The following is a 26,849-nucleotide window of genomic DNA, read 5'->3' as shown; positions in this document are numbered from 1 at the left end:
CTGAAGGACCGCAGCTTATCATGAGCTCAGCCAAGATTCAATTGAAGCCTAGCAGTAGCTTCCTGGAAGTGTTCAGCAGGTGCCTCTGTAGAATAAGAGTCTATTGGGCCACTACAAATGCCAACCCTGTATTTCTAACTGAACACATGGATGCACAGAAAAGCGAAGTTATTTTCCTTCAGTTCCCTGGCAAGGGAACTACATAGCTGGGAATAGAATGGAGATTTCCTGATGTCCATTTCCCTCTTATAATTATAAAACAGCGCTGCTTTCTTCTTCATTGTAAACTTGAATCGAGCCAAATGGCATGGGTTTTTTTTCTGCAAAGTTGGGGGGGGGGGGAGGGGAGGAGGAGGAGGAGACTGGAGATATAAAGGGGGAGGGGAGAGTCATTCAGGGACACTGTACCTGCTGGGGCACAATGTAATAACCACTGGGGCAGCCTGGCTGCAGATGCATTATCTGCAGTCCCCAATCTGGGAGAGCTGCAAAAGGTTTAATGCAAATCTGAGACCTCTGCCATTGTGTGAGACAGATTAGGGCTCATTTGCATTCCTTCTCCTATAATAATTACCTAGCAAGGAGTGCCTGTTACCATTAGCTTCATTCTGTTTGCCTGTGATAACGCCATCAGCAATCTCTTCTCCACGGATTGTGGACACTGTGAGGGAGGGCAGTGGGCCAAAAAAATGATAATAAAAGAAATCTTTTGGGAAAGTAGTAGAAAAATGTGCATGCTGAGAAATTAAAATGCAGATAATTTTAGTAATAGCCACTAAATACAGCTGGAGAAATACTGTGAGCTGAAGAGTAAAAGTCAATATTAATCCATAATATTGATGAGTGGTATGGTTTCAAATATCAATTGAGAAAAGCTAGCACAGGATTTTAACTGAGCTTTATCAATGGTGCTTCAATAGTTTTGTTCAGTTTTCAGCATTGATTTAGATTGTTCTAAAATTAGTGCAGCAGAGATCAGTGTTACTGAGAGACAAATTAACTGTCTAAAACTGATGTGATGCATCAGAAAGGTAAAATTCTGCAAACTTAGTGCAGCTTTGGGTCCTGGAACTGAAGCAAAGAAGGATTCCCGACTTTGAAATTAGGGCAGATATTAGGGGTTCTTTTACTGTGAGCTTTGTTTGTTTGGTTTTTTTGATATGGGAGGAGTGAACTAGCAGAAAAGGAATGCAACTAAACCTGGGAGAGTGAAGGTGCAAAAATCAGCTCGTTCTTTCTATACATTTATCGCGCATAGAAGGAACATGAAATACTTTTGAGCAACATTTGCTGTTCTTGCCACTCATTCTCCTTCCCTTGGTTTTTAACCTTTGCCACTCTGATGACAAAGCTGCTGGAGTGAACCCACCAGAGGCAGAGAGCCCTGAAATTCCCTGTTCAGCTTTGGCTTCTGCCTTGATTCCCCAGCTGTGCATGCACACAGCAGGAGCTGAGAGCAGCTGCTGGGAGTGGAGGCCAGCACCCATCTCAGGGCCTGGTTCTGTGTCACCACAGAAGATCTGTGGATGCTCCTAGTGCAGGGTGTAGGGGGAACTCTGGAAGAAGGTAACATGCCAGATACTCTACGTGCCCATCAACATCAGGGAGGGAGCAGGGCTGCCTCTGGTTTGCTACAGATTTCCCTGTTTTGGTGCGAGCTTTCACCTGCCAGTGTTTTCAGTGAAGTAATTCTGTCTTTCATAGTGGAGGGGTGGTGAAGCAGGAAGACAGATGAAAGCAGCTCTGACTTTCATCTGCCAAACAGCCACCTTACATATATTTAAATAGATGTAGGCTGATTTCTGATCTGCAGCACGCTATCAAAATGATGAGTCTCATAGTTGGGTTGTTTTGCGTGTCATTATTTTTTCAAGTGATATTCTGAGGGCGTGCTGCCACATTCACCTTGTCATCAGTGTGGAAGCAGTAGAATGCCCAGGGTACTGCCTGAAGAGTTGGCTGTGGTTCTGAGGGGAGACAGGAGTGGGGAGTTGCAAGGAGCTTTTCTGTAGATGACCTGTTGGGCAGTGAGTGAGCTGCCCGGGGGAAACCTGAGTTCCTGTGACTGGCATCATTTCTGGCTGTTAGCGATTTGGGTGGATACTCTATTCACATAGCTCTGAATTCAGAGTTTGGAGATCCTTGTGTGTGAACATCCTTAGTTTTCCAAAATTTTCCTCTTGCCATCAGTTTAATTTTCTTAAACTGTGGTAGCAAGGAAAGCGTTTTGACAACACTTAATATCAAGGTACATGGATAGGGCTAAGTGCTGCCTTCCATGATAGCACTAGATATTTAGCATTAACCACAAGTTATATTGACGTGTAAAGGATTAGAGGGAATGGCAGAGGACTGGATATGTTCCTGTTTCTTAAGTCTATTTTTTTTTCCTCTTCATGTATTTACTGCTATAATAATGTTAAAAATCACAAACTTGACAGTTACACAAACATAAAAGGAAACTTTAAAAGAGAAGTTTAGAAATAGTTTTAAAGCACATGTTTCTTAAACCAAATGAGTGTTTTTAATTCTAAATAAAAACTAAAGGATACAACTGTATTTTATTGAAGAGCAGCAGCATGAATCTTTTGTTCCTCTTCAGACCTTTTTCTAGGAAGAAGTAGTAAAATTTGGTGCATAGCTTGTTTTATATACATATAAGGTACAAGTTGTGCCATCATTATATTGGAATAAAACTGCAGTTGATATAATTGGAAAGGTCTAGTGTATGTAGTGTGTGGGGAAGGACAAGGAAGTTTTGAAGTGTATGGAGAATAATGATTATGTACATCTAAATGTAAGCTAAAACAGCAACATATGTTACTGTGTGAGTAATTGGAGATAATAAAATATCTGACTACTTAGATACTGCAGTATGATATGTGAAACTGTATGTTTATATGTATATACAAACATAGTATATACATATATACTATGGGTTTTTTTGAAACCTAAAAAATAATATAAAAATAACATAGCTTCTTACAAGGCTTGTATCATTTCTGCAAATTATTCTTCTCCTATGGCCCTTCTTTAATAATTATTTAGTCCAGTCACCATATGTATTTTTACATTTTTATTTTGATTCTGTTGCAGTGCATTCCAAGTAATTTGTGTACTTAGCAGTATATAGATTTTCTTCTTTAACCCACCATGTGCATGGGTATGTTACTCATCTCAAGGCTTCTGTGATCTGGAAGAGATGCATCAGAAATGAGTTTTTGAGTCCTCTTCCTTATCTGAGAAGTTGAACTTGGTCTTTAAAGCCTGTTGTTAAAGACCTGTAAAGGCATGTGAACAGCTGGGGTTTTGTTGGAGGAAGTGTCACTGTAAGTGCAAAGGTGTGAAAGCTCTGTCCCAGCGCAGTGGCACTGGGACTGCTGTTGTTCATCCTGCCTAAAGGGAGGCAGTGGCCTGTCACACCCGGGAGCAAGGAGGTGTTCGTTGTCTCAGGCACACAACCTAAGCTACACAAGCTGGTCTGAGTTGTTTTTCAGTATTGCTGCACTTGAAGGTAAATTTAAGCTGATTGTGTTGTTTTGTTGAAATGCATCTCTGTCCCTCAACAGAAGTTCAAATACCTGTTTGGAGAAAGGCTAAAGTTGTAGGGAGATAAGCCACTCTGGGAAACAGACATGCCAGCTTGGCATTTGAGAGCAATGCATTTCCAAAAGAGTCACTGAAAAGAGAAAAAAAGTAGGGGGGGCTTGTTTGTGCAGTTCACCGCATTAGCAAGCGAAGGACCCACATGGTCAGTATGTTAAACTGACCATTGCACATAAATGAATCAAAGGAACAGCTGGTTATTCTCTGGTATCTTTAGGCTGTTTGAGAACGGTCATCAGGCAATTCTTTCTGTTGTAACAGAGTCCAGATATGGACTGCTTTACAGAAAATGAAAGGGAAGTTACTTTTCTAGCTCAGCAGTAGCACGGGCACACAGCTCCCTGCTCCACTTTCATGTCTCACCATGCCTCCTTCCTCTCTCTCCCTCTCCAGCCGGTTTAATAGCAACGAGGTTACTAGCTGAAGAACTGGCTTTGCTGACTTTTACCTAACAAAAAGGTTTCACAAGCTTGAAGTTTCACTATATGGCATAGTGACACTTTTCTTAAATACTTGAAGGAAACATGCCCACAGAGAGCATAGATATCCATGAAAACATACTTAAACATACATACTTTTTATGAAGTAATGTGGCTAACTAAACTTTTATATAAGCATAACCATACACCCACACAACTTACAAGACTAGACTTATTTTCAGCTGCCTTATTATCAAAATTATAATTTATATAACATAAATTATGTGAGCCAAAGGAATTTATGAAGCAGAATTCTGGAATTGGTTTAACTCTCTTGATTCTGCAGAATGTTTCCATCTTAGTAACTGCAATAATTTTTTTTTTAAATTTGAGGGAGTGGAAGGGGAACAGGAGAGCTGGGATTAAAATGTTTTATGAAAAGGGCTGGATATTTGAAGCTTTGCAGAAAGCTATGTTTTAACATTTATTGGAAGGCTAATTGCAAATTATTTCTTTTCGACCTACTACAGTACAATGTGGGTAGCTGTAGTCTACACACCAAGTTATGAAGAGAAAGCAATGCATTTGCACATTGCTGTCCAGTGACAGCCAAACTACTGCCCAGTGATAAAATCTGGGTACCCAAAGCAAAGCAGCAGTGTCCTCGGCACAGGGCTCTGCCCAAGGTAATCAGCTTTCCTGAGTTAAAAGGAGTTTAACTGTTTTCTGGGTGGAGCACCATGCAGATTTGCCCAAAGACTGCAAACATTAATTTCTTCATGTGGTTTTGTGAACTTAAGTTTATTTCTTAATTTGTGTACAACTCTGTTGGGTAAAAACATGGTGTTGCTGCAGAAGCTAATGCACGTGGGTGTACATGTTCTTGGCTCAGCCTCCTTGAGGAGGACTGACACACAGGAGCTGGGACTTGTGGGATGCTTTTATCAAACAGATCCTCATCCTCTTTGGACTAACTACAACAGAAGATTTTTCAGTTTAATTTTTTTGTTTATTTCTCTTCCCTGCTAACATGATGAAGGAATTTGTTTTCAGTCCTTGTGACTGGAGTGTGGTTTTGGTCACAGGTCATGATCTTAAATTTGGATGGGTTACAACTCCAACTAAATAAAGTATGCCATCTTCCCTTGTTCAGTGTGAAGTTAGCTGGGCATTTGGGTAGAAAGGAGTTCACCATTATAAAAGCAGGCAGTCTGAGGAGAATGAGGAAGCTGAGCCCAAGCCTGCAAGCACAGCTTGTGTACATATTTGTTGAAAGCTAATTGGCAACGCAGTTGCCTTTTAGAGTTGTTCTTTCACCTATCAGTAGAGCACAACTCTGGTACTTAATGTACTGTAGATTACGTAAACGCTACCCTGAAATATTTGTACAGGCAATTAACTCTTGTTTTTATACTGCTCTTGAGTTACAAATGGAAGCCTGCTGTAGAGCTTGGAATATTTATGCTATGAGATATATTCCATAATTAGATTAAATAACACTTGCAGCAAACTGGCTAGCATTAAGATGAGAAAAAAGGATATTGGCTATCCTGTAAGGAGCTGATGGACTTTTAAAATTTGGTATTCAAGAAATTCAGATGCTGTGTTTGTATCACATTGTTGAGGAGCAGCAGTATTTACAATGGTTTTGTATTGAGCAGATGTATGCTTTTGGTTATTATATTTGAAGATTGTAAATGGTTGCATCACTTACACTGGTCTGCATTTTTTGTGGCAAAACGTTATTATTAACGGAGTGACTTGAAGCATGTGTACTAGTGTGGTGTCACAGTTACCAGAACATCATCATCTTCTATTGTGTCTGGGTGGCTCTACGAATACTTATGTAGATGCAAATTTATTTTTCTTCCTCTTGCTCTTTTCAAACTTATCTTACAAACATTTTGTCCCTGATGAAATTAAGTCACAGCTCTGCAATTTGAGCTGGATAATAGATCTATTAAAATGCAACCAATTGGTAACAATGGTCTCAAAGCCAGACCTCTGTCCTCTAGAGTTTATTCACAAGCACTTGACCTAATATGACCGTGAATATGAATAACATGTTAAGGGAATTTATTGCAGTTCATAGTGTGACTTGCTGCTAGGATAATAAAACAACATTTAGAACCTCAATGTCTGCAGCATTCTCGTGCTCAACGTGTGCTTGTGCTAAAAGAAGTGTAGGTAATGTGTTCCCCAATGAAGTCAAGGGATTGCTTAAGTGAGTTCTTTAGTATTTTATATGGAATCAAATAGGTTAAAAGGGTGGAAAATAAAACTGATGGAATCAAAATCCTTCATACATTTGTTGTACTAAGACATCACAATAAGATCAGGTTCTAGTTGATTTTAAAACCCAGCTTCTTTAGAAAGGAGAAAGTGTAATTTATTGTTTATTAGTGCAAAAGTGTTATTACCAATAGTGACACACACACATTGGCTGTGTATTGAGGCTGGGTTTTTTGTGGATGAGGACAGCTAAACTTGACTGGCACTTCCATTATGAAGTCAGAAGCCCACTTACAGGTTTTGGATTTATTATCTAAATGGTCCAAATCAACTGCATCTGTGATCAGCTATTCATCTGTTTTCTCTTGCATTTCTTTTTCCTCTTCAAAACAACCTCTCCCAGTCAGAGAATTATTTATGCAGGAAATTTTAAGCAATTTAACTGAGACTTTTCTCAGTAATTTGTGAATTGTTATAATAGGTTTTACTTGCCCAGTTTAATAGCAAAACATTCTTGCTTAAGAGTTCCTCCAGCTTTTTCCATCTCTCTCACATGTATGGAGATGAGCTGTTTGCAGGGAAGAGCTAAGTGTATGAAATGATTCTTGAAATGTCTGATGTCATCCACAACCACTCTTCCCTATGTGATAGAAGATATGAATGGTCAATATGGCTGAAACCAGAAGGCTGCTGCGATTATTGATGATTTTCAGTAGTGTCTACAAGTTTCTCTTGGATTCCTTTCAAGTCCCCTGTGGCTATGGGAAATTAAAGATGTTTGAAGCATTACCTACTTGCCACATGAAAAGAGATGGGAATTGTTGTAATGCCTCTATCCAGTTGCTGTCATCTTTTGAGGGCTGTAGTTGTTCATTAAAGAAATCGAAGCAAAAATGAGAAATAAATCACCTTAAGAAACAATTTTGGTTTGATGTTTCTCTGCTTTAGAAATTTAAAACTGGTACTTAGTGTGAAAATGAAGAGACAGAGGGATTTCTGTTTAATTGTCAGGACAAGATTTGTAGGTAGAGGGGTTTTAATTAGGTCAGACAGTGCAGTTGGAAAAATAATTATTTGTGGATGTGAACATTTCTTCAGAGTTACATTTAATGTTTTGATGGAGCAATTAAGTGACATTCATTTCAGGCTGACAATCTAACTTGCCTCAGATTTCTTAATCCAAGGTCAGGAGTCATTGGCTCTTAATGAGTGTTGCAATGTGTGAAAAGACCAGGTAGTTTGTAATCTGAACTTCATGACTAACTAGAAATGAGGTGTAACTTTGAAAGAAGTTGAAACCTCTTGAAAAAAACTATTTTTTATTAAACAAATGCAGTTGGACTGTAGTGGGAAATATGACATGTTTTTATGTGTGTCTTAATTTGATGTATTATTTAATCATGGCTGCTTCTGAAGCTGATGGCTACTGCTGCAGCTCTGGTTATTCCTTTCTATAATATGCCTGTCCTTTCCTGGAGAGTTGACACTGCCTACCCTAGTTTCAGGGTTTTTCCTAGTCTCTTTACTAGTCTGTGTTAGAGATTTGGTGAGCTACCATTATTTGGACTCATAAGATAAATTATATAAATTGATGTGAATCTGCTGGAACTCTGGTAGTTTACAGTGAATCTGATCTGTGAATCTGAACAGTGTTTTGATTTGTACTTTCCTTCAGTAGATTATACTGTCTCAGAGTCTAGAGGCAGCTTTTGCTGGTTTTCATATGACTGTAGGTAGGATTGAGTAAAATTTGGTGTGGTATTAATTCATGCACCAAGGCAAATTACGGCAGCAAACAATCTTGCAAACTTCTCACTGCCTGGCTTCCTCTGTCACCGGTGTCAGTGATTCTCATTCTCTCATTTCCTGTGCTTGTCACAAGCCATTGGAGCAGGCAGTGAAGCCTGAGAAGTACTGGCTGGGGAGGGAAAAAAAAGGGCAAATAATTCTCGGTGATGGGTTTGGACCCACACTTCTAACAAAGTGGTTGCAATAGTCTAAACAGTGTCCATAGCAAGACCTGCATATTTTATGCCCATTTATTGTGCTATCACTGTGCTAAGGGACTTAGTTGTAATAATTAGCAGACTTTAGGTCAGAGGTGATCTGTTAATTATTCTTCTAGCTCTTCACAGACTATAACTTCCACTAAGCCATAGGAGTTGGCTGAATTAATGTTTTTGGAGCTGTGAATGCATGGTTGTTGTGCTGGCTTTCTTACTAATAATTTTGTTATACATATCTAGAAGCGAATTGTTAAAAGTTGTACCTGAAAATAAAGGTTTTTATTCATTTTTTCTATGAGTATAAAATATCTAAGGCTTGGAAGTCTGTGTGTCTGACTTCAGGTATGGTGGATTTCAAAATCAGGTATGCTGTTGGGCTCTGTCACCCTTCCCTTTTCTCCACCCCCACATCCAGAGAAAGAAGTAACCTAGTATCTGAAGAATGCAAGTTATGCAGATGTTCAAAAGGCCAAATAAAACAAATAGATGGGCTGCAGCTGCTAGAGCAGCATAAAGCACAGAACACTCACTGCTGTGATGAGAATGCTGCATTTCAGCAGGCTTCTAGCTTTTGCTGTTTGAGGAAAACAGCATGTTATATTAATTTAACCAGTTTTTAATCTTATTTTGATTATAAATTGTGATTACTGTCATAATTGTTGAGATTTCAAACCTCCAGATTTCATGTTAATGAGGGAACAGAAGAATAAGTGGTAATGTCCTTTCATAGAAAGGAACAAGGGAATCCCGCAGTAGTACAAGATTTGTTGTTAATCTTTTAGTGTGAAATGACAGACTTTCTTGAAAGTAGATTGGTCCCCCTGTACAAATGTCCAAATATATCTTCTAATATTCTGAGGTTACAATCTGGGAGACCTGTCACTCTTCTGTACATTAAAAGTCAACTTTCCATCAGAAATTTTCATGTGGAGGGAGCTGAAGATGCCCTGACCATTATACTCTTCCCACCTGAATGTCATCTGGAGATTAAAAAAAAGGGTCAAAACATGATGGTAGACTTGTATGGGACCAAGACACTGAGAAAATCATTGACATGCAAATTAACAAAACTGTTCAGCAATTGATTGCTATTTTAAGGCATTCCTAAGCAACACAATGGCATGCCATAGAGAGATGCCCAAGCAAATACTACCCTCCTCTGGTACGTTCACATAGCACAACCTTTTGCAGAAATATTTGTATTGTTCCGGGAATAGCATGGGCATGTCAGAGCAGTGTAATCATACACCTGAGGTCTACAGGAGGAGAACTTGGCTCTTGCAAGCATTTGGTATTACTACTTCAGCTCTTACAGCATGGATAAGCACACTTCCTAAAGGGGTACCATGTATGGCTTAGTCTTTGTTCATATGTTTTAAGAATGGTATGTTAAACAGCAAGTAAAATGTGGTGTCTTTGTGCTCAGCCTTTCTAATCTGGTCCTGCTGAACTGTTGGTTTTGACGGTGAAGTCACAAAGATTCTAGTCTAGAGGTCCTGCTCAGGATTTTCCATTTCCTTTATGCTGCAAAATCCAGTCTGAAAATAGTTTGACATCTGAAATAAAGACAAGGTCATGATTTCAAGCATTTGAGGTAATATTTTGGGTTTATTATATGCCTGTGTGGCTAGTGCCTCATCCAAAAGAATTCCAGCCACTTGGCATTTGGTCCTAGGACCAATCTAGATTGCTAGGTATTATCTTTTTGGTAGGGGAACCAAGAGGATACTGAATTACTTGGAGCTCAGAGCTGGATGTGCCTAGACCTTTTCCAATGGTGAACTACTCTAAAAAAACATAAAAGCTTTTAATTTCTGAAAGCAAGAGTTGTATTAAAATAAGTACTGGAGTAATTGCTTTTTTAAATAGAAAAAAGAAATACAAAGCATGCTGAATTGAAAAAGTGAAAATAAGAGTTTATGAGCAACTTGCTCTTTTCTGCTCTGTTTCTGAGGTGGGTCTTAACCTGAGAGCAGATTTTATCCAACTCAGTGGATTTCTGAGTTGCCTAAAACAGTTTGTAGTCTTTTCTGTCCCTGAGAAACTCCTTCCATTTTCTCTGAGGCTCAGTTTTATTTGCATTCTCTTCCTCATTACAGTCTGTTCTTAAACTGAGGGCATCAAGCTGCTTGCCTTAGCTTCTACCTGCTCCAAACTCAGTATTTAAACCTTCCTAAGTATGTTTAAAAGTTCTCTGTGGGAATGAATTGTCTTCTTTCACAGGGGTCCACTAATCCAGTCACTTCTGAAAGAAATATAATGTGTAACGCCGAAATTAAATACTATATTGCATGTCTGTAGCTTCTATTGTTCCTGAATATTGTGACCAAAAATTGTTATGATACATTTTGTGTGCTTATAAATATGTTTATATATTATAGGCTTTTACCAATGAATGTGGTCTTCAGAGAACAGAAATTCCTCCATTGTTATGAAGAAATGTACCACAGCATGATTGTTTCAACAGGCCACCGATACCTGCTTGCAAATACATAATTCCTCTCACTAGAGTATAATTAATGTTTAAGAAGAAATTAGCAATGGGACGCAACAGAACACTTCTGCCCACTTAAAATGGTGTTGAGTCATACCATTAAGGCTTTCAACTTGCTTATTTGCATTGCAGACTTGTTATGAAGTCTATCATTTTCTCTCGTGGAAGTGTCTCTTGGGGAAATTGAACTCTCTCCTTCACTTGATGACATTTGCACAATATGCTCCTGATGTTTGAGGAGTGGTGGGCACGATCTTTGAGCTCCACTAGTGTGGTAATAGGAGGAAAAGAATTATGGTGAAGACATTTGTGCCATGGGATATCTACTCTTCTGGTTGTATTTTCTGCTTCTTCTCTAGGAATAAGTACAAATTGACCCAGAATGGAGGGCAGCTAAGCAGATTGAAAGCAAATCAAACCATTATGGTGGGCTTGGTCACTTTGTTCCTGTAATGTGTTCCAAACCTCCTTAATTAATGCTAGTGGAGACAAACCTTGTCTGATAAAGTCGTTTAATCTAATGAAACTGGATGGGGTTTGTATGTTTTGATCTTTTAAAAATATTTTATTGAGTAACTGATAATTGTCATTATTTAGTTGCTATACAGTCTCTTATTATGTACTAAAGTTTCTACTGATTTGGGTTAGGATTTGCAGCAATTTAGTAATACAGCCTGTGGAAGAGTAAAATGGATATGTGATTCTTGTGTGGTGTTGTGAGGGTTTTTGTACCTGTAATCACATGTGTCTGGACTTGTACTTCGTTGTTCTGTGAGTCAGGTAGATGCCATTCAGATGCACACTATCTGTTCATCAGGTGCAGCACTGTGATGTGTGTACTGTCCTGCTCCCAAATGCTGGAACGTGTGTGTGGTCTTACTTGGTGTCTGCTGTTTGATGTCACTGCAGATACTGAACATGGAGTTCTGGTGCATGTGTGCCACTTCCCCCAGAGAGCTGAGCACTTTCTGTAGGAAGAACAGGCTGTAGCTCCAAGTGCTTTAAATGATGAGACCCTCTTGTAGTTCTTTCATTACCATTTCTATTACAGCAGGGACTAATCTTCAGTGGCGGATGACCCCCATCTTGGTCATTCAAAAACAAGCAGTCTGTGCCCCAAAACTTCAACATTTGAGTCTGCAGTTGAGAGTCCCTGTTTTTCCTTCCACGAGAGACATAGTTTGTCACAAATCATGTTGAAAAGTGAAGTGTTAAAGACGGAAAACAGATCTCAATTCCTGCTGCAGTGCTTCGTCTATTGTGTGGTGCACCTGCTGAACTGACCAAGGGCGCTTGATTCAGAGTGGACTTATTTTGGTGCAAGCTACTTAACTATTAGTTGTGGGTTAAAATGTCAGCCAGCTTTTTTGTTTCTCATTATGGCTTTCTCTTTTCCATATTCATGTTAGACTTTCCATATTTAGTGTTTGAGATTTTATGGAAATACAGATAGTCAAGTGCTACACTTGTGAGGAGGTGAAATGAGGACAAAACACAGGGGACAAATCAGAATCTTTAATCTTTGCTGCTGCATGTAATTTAGAAAATGTATGAGTCTGGTTTCATTCATTTACGGAACTATTTCTCACTCCACATCTCTGCTGTTTTTCTTTAATTTAAACTGTTTCAAAGCGAATTTTCTTTAATAAGGAAGACTCAGCTTAGAAAGGTGCTTTAGCCCTCACACCTTGTTGTCTTAGTTCTTGAGTGTCTGCTCCCTAAAGTTGTGGGGGAGTTTAAGTAGTGGTGTTAGAGTTACACAAATGAATTTCATTGCAGAGCTTTCCCTGTCATAATGATCAGTTTGCAGCACAAATCTCATTGATTTTTCACAGCCTTGTGGAAAAAAAACGAACCCCAGAGTTGAGTACAGATGAGAGAGACTGAGGAGATAGAAATTTTGTGTTTGGTGGGAGTAGCTGTGGTTGTTCCCACCTTCCTTTCTGGGTTCTGTAAACCTTTTCCTTAAGCCTGGCCTAGGAGAAGCCTGGGGATTTGGTGTGGTAGCCTGTGAGAGATGGTGACCTCTTGAGAGGATAGAGAAAGAGCAGCACTCACATCCCTGAGTGATGGAGGGAATAATTTTGCTGGGGTCAGTGGTGCCCCATCAGCCAGGACTGTCTGCTCTCCTGCTCACAGCCTCATCCCACCACTCACTTTCTCTACACACACTCAGAATAATTGGTGCATGACATTGCCTTCTCTTTTTCCTTTTTCCTGATTTTTTTCTTTTAATTTTTTTAATCTTCTTTCTCCTGAGCTACAGATTTTTATAACTCTTTTCAGAGGCAGAAGGGTGGAAATGAACTAAAGATTTTTCAAATAGACAAAAAAGGTGACATGGTGCTGAAAAAGTAAGAATTCTCTCCGTAATGGTGTGTAAATTGTACTTCATGTTCAAGCTGTCTGCTTTATTTTTATAAACTGAGTCTTGCAGAGTATTGTCCTAGTACTGACCCCTTTTCATTTGCTATTATGCAAGGTATATTTAAATAGCAGGGCTGTAAATCTCGTTCTGGAAAACTTCCCACCTCGCCGGCCATTCCCCTTGCTACTACTATTCCTGTTCAGCCAGTGTGGAGAGCTGCAGCAGCAGTCGTGGGGCAGCCCTGTGCCTTCTGGCAGCAGCCTGGGCTGCTTTTGGCCATTGCTTTGTCTGCTATCAATTATCTATGTACTTCAGACTTTTATCTGCTTGTGGGATTTTTATGCATTAGATTTTCTGAGCTTGACTATATCTTCGAAGCCTGGCGTACTGGAAAGGTACAGGCAATCTGTCTCTGGCACCAACGCATGTAATATTGTCTGTTGTACAAGGAGAAGTTATAATTGTGGTAGCATAGGGGGAAGAACAGTAAACTGTTGAAATTGCTCTCAACTAAGTAATTGTTGAAAAAACACAGACTTTTTCAAATCATTGGATTGCCTGTTTGAATGCCACTTTTTATTATTCCAAATACTGGATTTTTAAAGAATTGTTTTTCTACTGAGATTAAATGCGAAGAATTAGAAGAACAAGAGGGAAAATATTTTTCTGATTTTGTTCATCAGAAAGTTCAAATGCAAGAACATAAAAGCATAGTGAAGTTTACAGAAAATGTGAATTTTTTTTGTCTGATTTTTGGTAATTTTTTTCTCCTGCCCTTGCTGTCCACATGGTGTTCCCATGAGAAGGAGCTCTAGTGTACCCAGAGAAATCAGAATCTTGTAAGACTTAACATGAAGATGTTGTAGGATACTTTTTTTCACTCCCTTCTTTCAGTCTGTACTTAAGACTGTGTGGTAATCTGTAAGACAAGTAAAAAGCAAGTTTCTGGGCAGTTTGGTTAGGTTGTTATTTGGATAAAGAAAGCATCAAAGAAGATAAAAGCTGGGATGTCAGCCATTTCAGCAGAGGAAATGGGCAGAACATGACAAGAGTTTAAGAACTCCAGGTCAAGAAATACTAGGTACAAAAAGGCTTTGACTGTTTTAAGTGTATTGGTCTACAAGAGAGAGTTGAGAGGTTAACATAACTGTAGAATAATATATTAATGCTGGGAGAAGTGCTGTCTGCTTTACTGTCAGTCTTTTGTTTGTGACTAAAGATAGAGTACTATTGTGCAAGGAAATATATAAACACATTAGCTGATGTTCTAATAAAGGTCTGCACTTTGAGGAGAGCTGTAGGATGATAAAAGAGCAAACCTATGTAATTGTAATGCTTATTTATATTTTCGGTAGTGCAAGTATCTCAGGTCAGGTTAAAGGAAAGAGTTGTGGGATGGTTGTGATCTAGCATATTCAGTGAAGTTCTGCAAGATAACTGAAGCCACCAACTAAGGGGAAGATGGATCTCCTGCCCCTGTGTTTGCACTGCATCCCCTTGAGTAGGTCAGCCCTCCAGTTGTGCAAGTATGTAGCTGCCCACCATTAAGTCTTCCTGATGTAGCTGAATCAGCTCACTAAACTGCCCAAAGACATCGACCCTTCTGAGTCTTTGCTGAGCTGAAGTGAATGGGTTTCTGTAGTCTGTTGAATGACAGAGACAGCACAAGGCTGGCAGCAGAAGAGCGTGGCCAGGAGTGGAACCAGCTTTTAGGACAGCAGTGAGCCATTCGATTGTCTCATTAGCAAAAACCTCACTCTTTCAGCTTCATTTTACATGCAGTGTTAAGAACAGGAGCTGCTCAGTATGTGTTCTCCATATTTCCCCATATGTGTGTTATGGTCTTCAGAGGAATGGTTGGCCATAGCACAAAGTGAAGACTTCAGGAGAGTGAAACACAGATGAGGACATGGAGGAACTTACTTTGCACAGTACTTTCCTTTTGCATATCACCTTCCCCCACAGCCTGCATGAGGCAGGAGTCCTTTAAAAGCTGCCAGATTTGTTCCAGAGGCAAGCAAGTTATTATAAGCTGCTAGTGGAGTTTGGGTAATTTGTCTGACTTTGCATGTCTGGCTCAGTACTTGCATTTTTTTGTTCCCACAGAAGAGTAGGGGGTGAGTGCTGATCCCTGGGTGATGCCTGGTATTAACTGGGGCAGCAGCATGCCCAAGTAGCTGAGGATGGCAGCGTGAGCCCCAGGGGAGTCACGCACAGGGTTATTGGCACACACAGTCAAGGCAGCGTCCACTCAGGGATGTTAGATGTCTGCTGAGTGTCTGAAGAGTTCTGGCTTGATTCTTTTGCACCTGCAGACTGGAAACTGGTTTTGCTATCTGCCTGAGGCATGGTGAGACCTCCAGGAGCAGGATTACCCAGTCCAAGCATTTTAGAAGGCCCTTTCAGTTTCCCCCGGCGCAGTTCAAGGGAGAAGCCAAGTCACACGCGGTCCGATGTAACACCTCCTCACCCTGTGAAGGAAACCTCCCTGCCTGTTCACAGCTGCTACATGGCTCCCCAGCAATGTGCTGGGGCTGTCTGTAAGAAAAGATAGATGCAGGGATCTGGGGGGGGTGGTATTCCTGCCTTGTGTGGCTTTGTGTTGGCAGCTTGGAAGGAGCACTGAGTGGCCACATGCTGAGGCCAGCGGGCAGAATGAAAAGCCGCCCCATGCAGGGACCTTTTCTGTCCATCTGCTACAAGTCTGTGCTCTTCACTGCTGTATTTGGGAATGAGCCCCCATCACTGGAAGAGTTTATGTGCAGCCAGGTCCTAGACCAGCAGCTACCCTTCCCTTTCTCTGGCACAGGACTGGAGCTAGCCAGTGGTAAAAGACTACAGGTGTGTGCCCTTCATGTACATGCATGTCAGGATATATTTAGAAGTGAACTCGATTTAGAAATGAAGGGCTCAGAGTACAGTGTCTGGTTTGGCAAGGAGAATGTGAAAATGTGGTATAGATGTCTTAGATTCTTGTAGGCTGGAACTAATTGCTGTACAAAACCCTCACAGGGACTCAGTCCCTTTGAAGAAAGAGCAAACATGTTAATCCTTGTTATTCTCACATCTCTTTGGTTGCTTTCTCCTGCTAAATGTAAAGGATTTGAAATATACCATGAGGTACAACTTTTGGAGACCTAAAAAATGTAAGCATTTGTGATGACTGTCTTTCGTAATTCAAGCATGCATTTCAAAGGATTATAAAAATCTCAGTCGATAATGCATTTCAGCAATTTTGCCTTGTCAAAACCCCTTCCAGTTCCTTGGTAACTATTAATTGTTGGATTTCAGATGGCAGGGATGTTTGAGCACCATATGTGATTGCATGTGTTAAGCTCTATTGCTGCTGGGGTGGGAGGATGTCAACCACTTCTGAAAAGAAATTCATACTTGGGAATGACTTTGCCACTTGAAAAGTTAAGAGAGGAGATTATGAATGTTCAGAATCAAATTTCTGGTCCCATTAAGTTGCTGTAGGAATTTTGCCACTGGCTTCAGTCCATCAGTGATTTCACTAGCAAATGTAGCATCCAAAAGAAGATCCAGGCAGTGCCTCTGAGGAGTTGACAGGAGAGGTGCAAAAGATTGCTTAGTAAATGAGAAGAAGCAGATATTCCAGTTGTGTATGTATTTCACTTTGCTATAGCAAAGAGAAGAACACTTTATCTAAATTCAGTCTGTGATTTCTTTCTTTCACAGTTTTCAGATTTTACATGCTTTTTGAGGAACCCTATAGTTTTAACATCATAATGGTAATAAAATGAAAATATTAAGAAATATGCTATGACATGAAATGCTGTTGCAAAAATTCTTGAAGTTTAAATTGTTCTTTCCAGTCTATTATAATATCTGGCAACACTGTTGTACAATTTGTAATTGTACAGTGGTATTGAATAGGAATTACTTCCATTGAGGAATATTATAATAAAATGTTAATGAATATTATTTTTCTGATCACCTGTGTGTATATTCAGATATCACACATAATTCTAAAATAGAATTCTAATATCATAACTAAGCGTGTATCTTTTTGCTGACAGATTTGTGTTTTTTAAGTGGCCATTAATACAACATTTGTGATAAAGAGGAACAGCAAAAATTTAGTAATTTCTAACAAAATTTGTATTATTCTGTTTCAGGTCATTAACACCATGATTAATACTGTGATTTGAAATTCAGGTCTGAATTTGTGTTTAACTTATAAATTAACTATATTACATTAAGTAAAATATATTTACTTTATATATTTACTTTTTTTTCAAATTGCTTCCAGTTAGAAATACACATTTTAGTACCTCTGGCATTTTTGATGTTAATAATCCTAGGTTTGCCATTGTGGTTTATATTCCAGCAGCTTCAAGATTTCTTCATCTTTTTAATAGCTATAGTAGTACTCAGGAACAGGCTGCTTTTGCCTGGAATATTTACCATCAAAATAAGTTGGGAAGAAGAATATCCAAGAATATCCTTTATTGTGGATAAATGCTGCAGGTGCAGAAGTGAACTATAATTTGTGTAATAATATATGGCAGAGCTAGAGCCTGACGTCCCCATTTCCTGCATCCAGACCGTTCATTGACTTAGCTTTAAAATTTAGAAAAACATAATTGAACCCTGAACATTTCAGTTGCATTGATCCTCATACCAAAACTGTTCTTCCTCTGCTTCAGCCCAGCACTTGTACACAGCTCTGCAATCCACAAATCAGCATGAGCCACTTGAGAAAAAATGCATATATCTTACTTAGCAGATATATCAGTACCTTTAAAATGCAGTGCATGGCTGTAGTGTATAAAGTTGTGTCAGTTATTGTTTTATGTCCCTAGATTAGTTTCAAAAATGCACTGGATTTTTATACAAGAAATTGTGTGGAGAAAATCTAATTTGAAATCTATAAGTGATCTGCTTTTACTTGATGAGAATTGAATCTTTATTTCTTCAGGCATAAATTTACCAAGAATGTTACTATATCCTCTAGTTGATACCTAAAGTACTATCTGTTACTCAAGTTTTAAAGTAAGATTATAATCTATCCTTAGTTGGGCTAGACAGTCAGCTCCATGTATTGCATTTTGTAAATACGTATTGTCTGAAGTGTTTGTGGCATGTCTTTTCTGTAAATATTGATGAAAACCTGCACTTACTACGTCAGTGTTTTGTCTTTCTTATCACATTCACTGTGGTGTTAAACAAATGGTAGATGCCAATCATTTCAGTTAATATTGCATATTTAAATTTGCATCTAAGTGCTTTCTGTGTCAAGTGGAGGCAAAGAAGTTGGTTTTTATGAATAGCATGCTGCTTTTTTCCATTTTTTAATCAAGCTCAGAATTAGTGCTTTTCAGTGCTCTCAGTATTCATATATAAAAGGGTGTCAGTTGATTTTAGTCTCTATCAGTGTGAAACTGTTTCCAGGAACTGTATTAACTATGGAGCAGTTAATTGCTGCTTTAAATAGTGTTCTCTACATAGTCCACTAGGATGCATTCATGCTTACACTCAGCTTTATGCACTGTTTGGCAGATCCTCCTCAGAGGGTTACGCTGAGTTGCACCTTTTCTGGTGCATCAAGTTAGAGTTGTGTAATGCGTGCTGTTCTTCATGGGATTCTCTCTTCATAATAAATAATTTTTCCCCTCCTCAAATAACACCATCCCCTCACCTTGGTTATTCATTTATAAGGAAGTCTGCCAAGGTAACTGATTTGTTTTGTCTCTGTTATATGTTGAAGCGCATAATTTAGTGCATCATAATGAAAATTTTGATTTTGACAGACTGTTATGCCTTCAAAAGTAGTACAGGATTGCATGTTGTGAGTCAGTACTGGTCAGGGCAGACAGCAGGGTTACTGTTTGATCACAGTCTGGTTTGGTCCTCTGTCCTGCAGCAAATGCAAACGGTGATAGCCATGCTTTGGGAACGGTGCGCATGTGCTGGGTCCAGGATGCACTCTCCTGGTCACTTGCTGGGAACAGGCTGTACTAGCCTTCCCTGGGATGGGAATTGCTTTCAGTAATGGCAAGAGAAGCACCTCAGGAAATACCCAATTCTCTCTTTTGTCCGGTTTATGAAAAAAGCAGATGACCATGTAGCTCTGTAGCTGAAATAAATTCTCCTTCTTACCTCCTCTCCTATTAGAGAATGCTACAAACTTTGGTCAAAAAATGAATATTTAGAAGTCATTCCTCACCTGTTACCAAAAGTGAATATGACTATGCTGGCTTTTCCTCTTTTGCTTTTGAAATATGTAGCTACAAAAATCCAAGGTGCCATAATAGTCTTAAATGCCTGTCCCTGCCTGTGGAAGTAATTTGCCTATCCTGCGGTCACCTGCAGGGAGTGGAGGGTTTGGGAGTGGTAATGTCTCTAATCAATACTCTAATAGGAAATTTATGGAGAGCTGAACAGCACTTGCCTACCAGATTAATGTTGGTGCTGTTGCCCTTGTTCGTTCTTGTTTTAACAGCTGCTTGTACTGTATGTACCCCTGGAACCAGGACAAAGTTGGCAACAGCTATGCATGGAAATTGGTGAAAATTCATGAAAATTGCACAGGCTAAAGGTACATTTCTCAAGTTATTTGATTTGCCAATTAAACATAATTGGGTTATGAGGAAAACAAAAAGCTGCACCTTGTAGGGCTGTTCTGCATCACCTCTTGAGTGCTGCAGTTCCCCCTGGAGGTCTCAGTAGCTGGCAGGGATGCGGTTTTGTTGGGTTCTGCTCTCAGCAGGGCACATGCACCTGGAGGGATCAGGTGGTACCTGAGGCTGTTCTTCCTCTGCTTCCAAGTGCTGGCCAGGCAGATCTCTAAATGCTGACAGCTGTTCTTTGAAAGTGAAAGATTTTGGTGTTAGCAGGGGTCTAAGCAGAGGGGATGCTGCTGCAGTCTGCATTATATTGAGCTTCAGGCAGGAGGGTGAGGGCAGAGGGAACGCACTGAAGTTAATTTCCAACTTGCTGCTGAGGGTCTTGCAAGGCTGCATAACCACCCTGAACTTTTGTGTTGTGTAGTGCCCCTGACAGATTTTTTATGGCCACCAGGTCTCTGGTCTCCCACTGGGTCATTTAGTCCCTGTCTGAAGCTCCCAGAAGCTAAGGGAGTTTGTAAAGGACTGAGGACCTGTCCTTTGCAGCCAGCAGGATCAGCAGAGCCTGTGTGCACAGCCTGTGCCAAGGCTGCCACCCTTGCTGCCCGTCTCAGACAAGTGTGAGGGACAGCAGGTAAGGGTTGACAGACTTTGCTTGGTCTTTGCTGGTGGCTCTGGGTGCTGGTCTTTACAGAGTGACAGCTATAAAATTAGATAATCAGTTAATCACTGGTAAATTAGGCTTGTGTCTTTGTGGAGAACAAATACAGTATTTATGTAAAAGTTGTTAGGAGTTTTTTTAATTAGCAGAAATAGATGCAAAATGAATGATGATTAGGCAGCTGATGAATTCAGTAGTACAATTATGCCTAAAGCTATGCCCCAGTACTTAATGATGGATGCTCTGAGCAATCAGAGAGGCCTATTTATATAATTTATTTATTAAAAAAGTTAGATATTAAGCAAGATGCCTGTGTATATTACAAGCATATGAACTTCAGCATCTGAGAAAACCTAAAATTTGATAATATGAGTATTTTTAAAGTTCTTTCTGTAATTATTTATTATAAATTTACTGTTTCTGTAACTGCTAGTAATTTTTGAGTTTATATGAAAGGCTGTTCTTTAATCAATAGCTAGTGAAATCCTAAGCATTCCCTGGAAATGAGAACCACACAGGAATTGTACAGATGAATGTATTTTTTTTTGTCCTTTTGGGTAGTCTGAGACCGAGGAGTGGAGGAAATAACAGAGCCCTGGGTGTCTGCTCTGTGAAGCTTTAAGAAAATGCAAGTCATGATGAGCAGCTGCCTTGTATGCAGCCAGTTGGGAAGGCTAAACTGATTAGTCTGTAAACACTAGGAGATGGTAAGTGTTGGTGTCAAAGGGACTGTGACAGTCATCAGATTGTGGTTTATCTCAGGCTGTCATTTGAATGATGGCTCTCCCCCACAGAAGCTGTTTTATGACTTTGTAGAGGTATAATCTGAGCCCAGCCTGATGGGTCCAGAGCTGCTCAAAGCAGCCTCCCAGTTAGTTCTCTGTTTTGTACCACCAACCCTGGGCTTTTCACGGGCAAGACTGTTATTTTCTTTTCACCAACTAGGAATTACAAACATAAAATTTACTAGGCCTGACAGAGTGGAAATTGGCACTTGCCCGTTTGCAGAAGGGTATTAGACAGCAACAGAGAGCTCCCTGAGGACAGAGCAAGGGGGCTGCTCACAGGAGCAGCAAGCAGGTGCTTCCTCTCCTGTGTCTGCCAGGGGCACTAGCAAGGTTGCATTTTGCACTTTGTGCTCAGAGATGGTCACAGGAAAAGGCGTCCCTGTAAACAGATGGACTTCTAACCTGCTGCAGAGCTGGGCAAGAGCAGGAGGTGATCCTTTCTGCTCTAGCTGGGTGATGCCCTCGGGAGGGGTGGACGATGGGCAGTGAGCATGGCAGTGCTTGGTGGGTACAGTCACCTCTGTGCTGGGCTTGTGGCAGATATTCTTCAGCGAGGCAGCTGAGGATACACAGCTGTGCATGCAGGAACTGGAGCTCATTTCTGATACAGGTCCAGTAGCTGCACTACCTGCAGAAGTTGTATATAAAACCCACTCTTGGTTTGTTTCTTCAGTGATCTAGACAGGAAAGAAGCTCCGATTTGCACTACTTGTGGACTTCTTGGCTATTTTAAGTTTTAGGGTTATTTAGCACCCAGTCATAGGAACTTCTGCTAAAATATAGTCCATGTCAATGGGAAGAAAAAAGGATTGCTCACATAGAGCAGAGAACCTCCTGCAGTCTCGCATGTCCCAGTAAAGGCTGGTGTTTTTCAAAGATATCCTCTATTCTGGGTGATGAGCAAGCCCTTCTTCCTCAAGATTTTCTGGAAGACCCTGAGGCACCATCACCTGGACAATGAATTTTTATTTCAATAAGGGTCAGAGGGAGCAGTCAGAAGCTCTGAAAGCCAGCCACAGTGGAGCTCCTCCATACAACCCCCACAGCTGCAAATGTGTTAGGAGGGGGTCAGAAGAGCTGTTTCACAGATGCTGCCTGCTGGGAGATACATAATAGGAGGATAAACAGTAAATGGAGATAAGTAAGAGAGGCTGAAAAGACGGCTATTATCCCCTTTACAGTAGAGAAAAGTTTTAAACCAAGCAAAGGCAAAATTAAGAAGAATATGGAGGCTAGGGGCATATATATATATATATATATATATATATATATATATATATATATATATGTTACCTTAAAACATTATTCCTGCTTCGGGAGGTTCTGTAGGAAAGAAGAAAAGAATTACAAGGAAAAACAAGCAACAATCCAGAAGAAGAAATTCTAGGAAACTTGCCCTGAACTTTGGAGCAAAGGTTGGAGACTGGAATCTGGTTACTCAGCAGCGGGCTGATAGAGGAAGAAAGGAATTTGTGGAGATAGCAATGAGATATGTGGAGTATCATGAATCTTTTTTTTTTATGTTTAAATTCCATGTATTGCATTTAATTACATCTCTTCTGCTTTTCTTTTTTTCTCATGAAAGTTAAAAGTTTGTTGTATTTAAATCTGTTAAAAAAATGTGCAGCACCTTTCACATTTGATCCTTTCTATATTACTTACATTTAGAATAGCAATTTTTACTACTGTCCTATGAATTGTGTAAGAGCATCTTCCCCGTCCTTCTAATTCTCTTGGGAGTAAACCATCCCCAGCACATCCTGATGTGGCAATTCAAAATCCTGATATTCCTGGTAGGAACTATTTCTTTAATGGGGGCCTGTAATGGTACCTCTGTACTTGCACAATGGAAAAGCGTAGTTTAAGACACAGGCTTTGATTTAAAAGCTGTTGGCAGCTGCCTTGCAGTAGGTGTATTTCTTTGCTTTCCTAGCTGAAGATTTGTATGAAGTGTGGCGATTAAGAAAGCAGGTTTCCTGCTCTGGATGCAGCGGACAATGCTAGTTGATCTGCAAGCTGCAAAGATGGTGACATTGGTTACTGGTTTGCAAGGATAAGAGACTATTGATTTCTGGCAAATAGATTATGGTAGGGCAAACATTCATAAAAGCCATGCAGAGAGCATAATAATGTTCAGCAGTGGAAATAAAAAATGCAATTGATTTAGCATGCTGCCATAAAGCAGCACTCCTCCTCTCCCTACCCCAGTTACAGGCTCTTCCCTGCTGCTGTGCCTCTGCCCGGGCACTCACCAGGGAGCCGAGGGCGCCACTGGCTCTAACTGCCTGGAATTTGGCAGCTGGAGGGGATGCCACTCGCCTTGGCCTGCCTCAGCATTTAGAAATTGCAGCTTCACTGTCCAGACCTGGCTCTGTGTGGTAAACCCATCTGGCTGAGGAGAGCCAAGTTCTTGCCGAGTGCCCCCTGCCATCCCAGCCTCCCACACCCGCTCAGCTCCAGCCCCACGCACATGTTCTGTGCCCTCCATTGCGCACGTGCATCTTCTGCTGGGGCTGGTGCTTCCTTCTGTTTAGCTGTTGTGCACCTGGAAAACGTGAAATCAGGATTATTGGTTTTAGTTATCATTGTCCTGCATGAAAATTAAACCACTCATAGCAGCTGTTTGGTGTATAATGGTTTTCTTAAAATTCAGTTCCATGACAGCTTTGAAAGGCAGAGGTGTGGCAGCATTGTGCCAGTGGGATGCTGTTTCGGGTTGCTGTTTGTATACTGGACTTTCTCTTCTACTTCCAGAATGTTAGAATCAATGTTGCCTAGTTTTTAGATTTTCAATATTTTATTTTAAATATTTAAGTGCTAGACCCAGTAGCAGGAAAGTGATGGGTTTTTTTCAGCCTGTCAATAAAAACACTGAAATGAATGGATCTGGGTGTGATTTTGTAAGCTCAGAGGATCAAAGCTTGAAATGCTTGCACAGGAGAATCAGAAGCAATAGGTTTTTCCCATTTGTGCTTTAAAGTAAACTTAGATCCTTGCATCTCGCAGTATTCCCCTACCTTTTAGTAGTACAGGCTTTTTTTGAGTATAAGCAATGATGCCAACATATTCTTCCCCTTTTCACAGGCTAGCCAACCTTTCTGGGTCTACTCTGTAGTAGTCCCCCAACCTGCTTCATCTCGTGTGGCATTTCTGTCAGTTCTGGTTTGTCAGCCTAGCCTGCAGTTTAGAGGTGGGGAAGCCAGGATCATTATGGGATAAATATCCCCTTCTTCTCTCACAGCCATACTGAAACTTGAGGACATCTTACTACATCATGGCAGTGCCCTGTTGAGGTGTAACTGTTTAGTAATGCCTCTTAAGGAGTCTTTGGCTCAGCCTTGGTTTTTATGCAAACTGCCTGTTGTGGTGTTGCTCTAGGCTGGCTGTGTCACTGCTTTTCAACCTCAGGTACAGTTATTACTTCCTCTTCTCTCATAACTGGAAATTATTCAGCTTTTCAACTAAATTGCCTTTATTTTTACTTACAGTACTAAAAGAAATTGTTAGGTTTAGAATTCAGGTTTGGGTTTTGTTTTTTTTTGTTTTTTAATAATATGGTCCCAAAATGGCTGAAGTGTGTGTGCACTAGCTGAAATACTGAATAGCTTCCAATACACCCTGCTAAAATCTGTGCAGTGTTCCTGTTTGCAGGTAATTAATGTTGTGGTTTATTTCTTATGTTCAGTAAATTATTGCTGAAGTTTTAATCTGTTGAAATACAAAACTGTAGAGAATTTAATGCTGACCTTTGTATATGAAATTAAATATAATTATTAGATTTGTAGAAGGCCTTTTGAATCAGCTAACATGTACTAACTCATACTTTCACTTGCCATGGACTGCTGAATTGATGTTATTTCCAGTAAGCTTGCTGAAAGTGGGAAGAGAGCATTTACCAGAGGTTTCTATCTTGCCATTAACACATATTTTTATTTTATTTTAAAGTGTTGTGTAATATCATACAATATGTATGCACTCATGTGCATAGATGCACAAAGAATATTGGTTAAGAAAGATTTCAGAGCTAATTCATGGTAAGTAAAGAACCTAATGGCAGGTCAGAGTGTACTTTTGGAGGTGGCTATAGACACGAGATGGTTGCAAGGCTGAGCCATGGAGCAAGATGGCAAAAGCATTTTGTACAGTCAGCTGAAAATACTATTCTTTCTCTTTCCTACAACATCTAGCAGCTTCAAAGATGGCAGATTACTTTTTGATTTTCTTATATAAAATCTACCAAGTGAGTTTTCCCATAGTTAGTAAAAAAATCTTACCTGTACAACACATCAAATGAGGATACAGATTGTCTTTGCATAAGGATGGTGTTGTGTTAGGTTTTGTTTACTTCTTCTAACCCATAATTCAGGTTATTTTAATAAAAAATTTTACACAAATTTGCTATACTAGATCAGTTTGCCCTCAGCTTGCTTGTCTTGCCAACAATGTCCAGCAAGTGACTCTAAACCAACAACTAGTGTATTTCTAAATGCTGTGTCTCTGAAAGCTAAAGCCTTCTTCCTTCTCTTATGAAAAAATTGCAGATTGCCTTGGTTTGCACCTCATGCATGTTCTGGTTTTTCACCTAAATTGTCTCAGTGGCTGCCATGGCTGCTGTCTTGAAGCAGCATTGCTGAGCTCTTGGATTAGAAGGCAGAAGGAAGCATTTCCTCCATTCCAGGATGCCATGCTGAGCTGCACCATGTCCCAGGGCTGTCCCTCTGTCCCACAGTGTAGTTCAGGAGCTCCTTAGTCAGGACATCTGACACTTTTGGAAGGCCTGCCTTTGCCTTGCCACCTTGCACAAGCAGAGTTAGTCGCAGGTTGTTGTCTGTAGAGACCTTGGACTGCATGAAGAGCTGCCTGCAGGAATGAGGAGTGGTGTGAGTCGTGGGCAAGGTAAAGCAGGGACAGATGGGCACTGACATTGCTTAGGCTGGGCTCTGCAGAGGCCTGAGCCGTTCTGAGGTCCTGTGGAAATGGATGCTGAGAGGACTTTGCACGTGGCTGGAGATGCTCACTGTTTTGAGCTGAACTGAGTGAGAGAACAGCAGCAGTGTTCAGACTCAGGAAGAGCAAATGACTTGGCTTCTGAGTTCTTCACAATTTGCTGGATGAGCTGTTTGTTCATATTGCTTCCTCTCTATTCTGCTATTTTCTCTAAGGATTTGCTGTAGTGGCTATTGCTGTATGAAGCAGATCGAGCTACACTGGGGCCTCCTACAGAAGTTATGCTGCTATCCCTGTCCCCATTTCAGATAGGACAGATTAAAAAAAAAAAAAAAAAACAACAAAAAAAAAACAAAAAAAGCATCTGCTAAGTCTTCTCAGAAGTCATAAGTTTCCCAGTGTGCCCAGGTTTCTTCTGCCACATGGCCTCCTCATGTATAATGTGGGTTGCAGATAGTTCCAAGTTGTCAAATGAGCAAGGAGATGTTAGTGGCAGAAGGGAGGTGGCAGTTGTAGGACCTAGCCCATCTTGTCCTTTGTTCATTTGCTTCAGCAAGCAATTTCATAATTATTACCACTTCTTAATCAATTCCACTTGGTGAGGATTTAGGTACCAAGTGCTTAGTGTTGGTTGGTCAAATCTGGACACAAATATTTTAAAATAGGGCTCTCTTGAACATTTGATGTGTGGGAAGACAGTGCTTCGGATTTTCCGTGTCTTTGCAGATACAGCTTAGC

At 40.3% G+C, this 26,849-nt stretch overlaps 1 protein-coding gene across 8 annotated transcripts in view; it reads left to right on the top strand.

Moving 5' to 3' along the window:
• The window catches only part of ZMIZ1 (zinc finger MIZ-type containing 1), a 332,546-nt gene that overhangs the window by 58,974 nt on the left and 246,723 nt on the right, over positions 1-26,849 (top strand). The window contains exon 3 of one of the 8 annotated variants that reach the window (XM_026799540.2): positions 19,592-19,687. The exons of the other annotated variants lie outside the window; for them this stretch is intronic. The gene's annotated coding sequence lies outside the window, so the exon portion shown is untranslated. The remainder of the gene's footprint in view (positions 1-19,591; positions 19,688-26,849) is intronic. 8 annotated transcript variants of the gene reach the window in all.

The sequence above is a fragment of the Zonotrichia albicollis genome, chromosome 7, assembly GCF_047830755.1.
Source record: "Zonotrichia albicollis isolate bZonAlb1 chromosome 7, bZonAlb1.hap1, whole genome shotgun sequence".
Classification (NCBI taxonomy): Eukaryota; Metazoa; Chordata; class Aves; order Passeriformes; family Passerellidae; genus Zonotrichia; species Zonotrichia albicollis.
The sequence above is the reverse complement of the archived record's forward strand: the minus strand, read 5'-3'. Positions and strand labels throughout refer to the sequence as shown.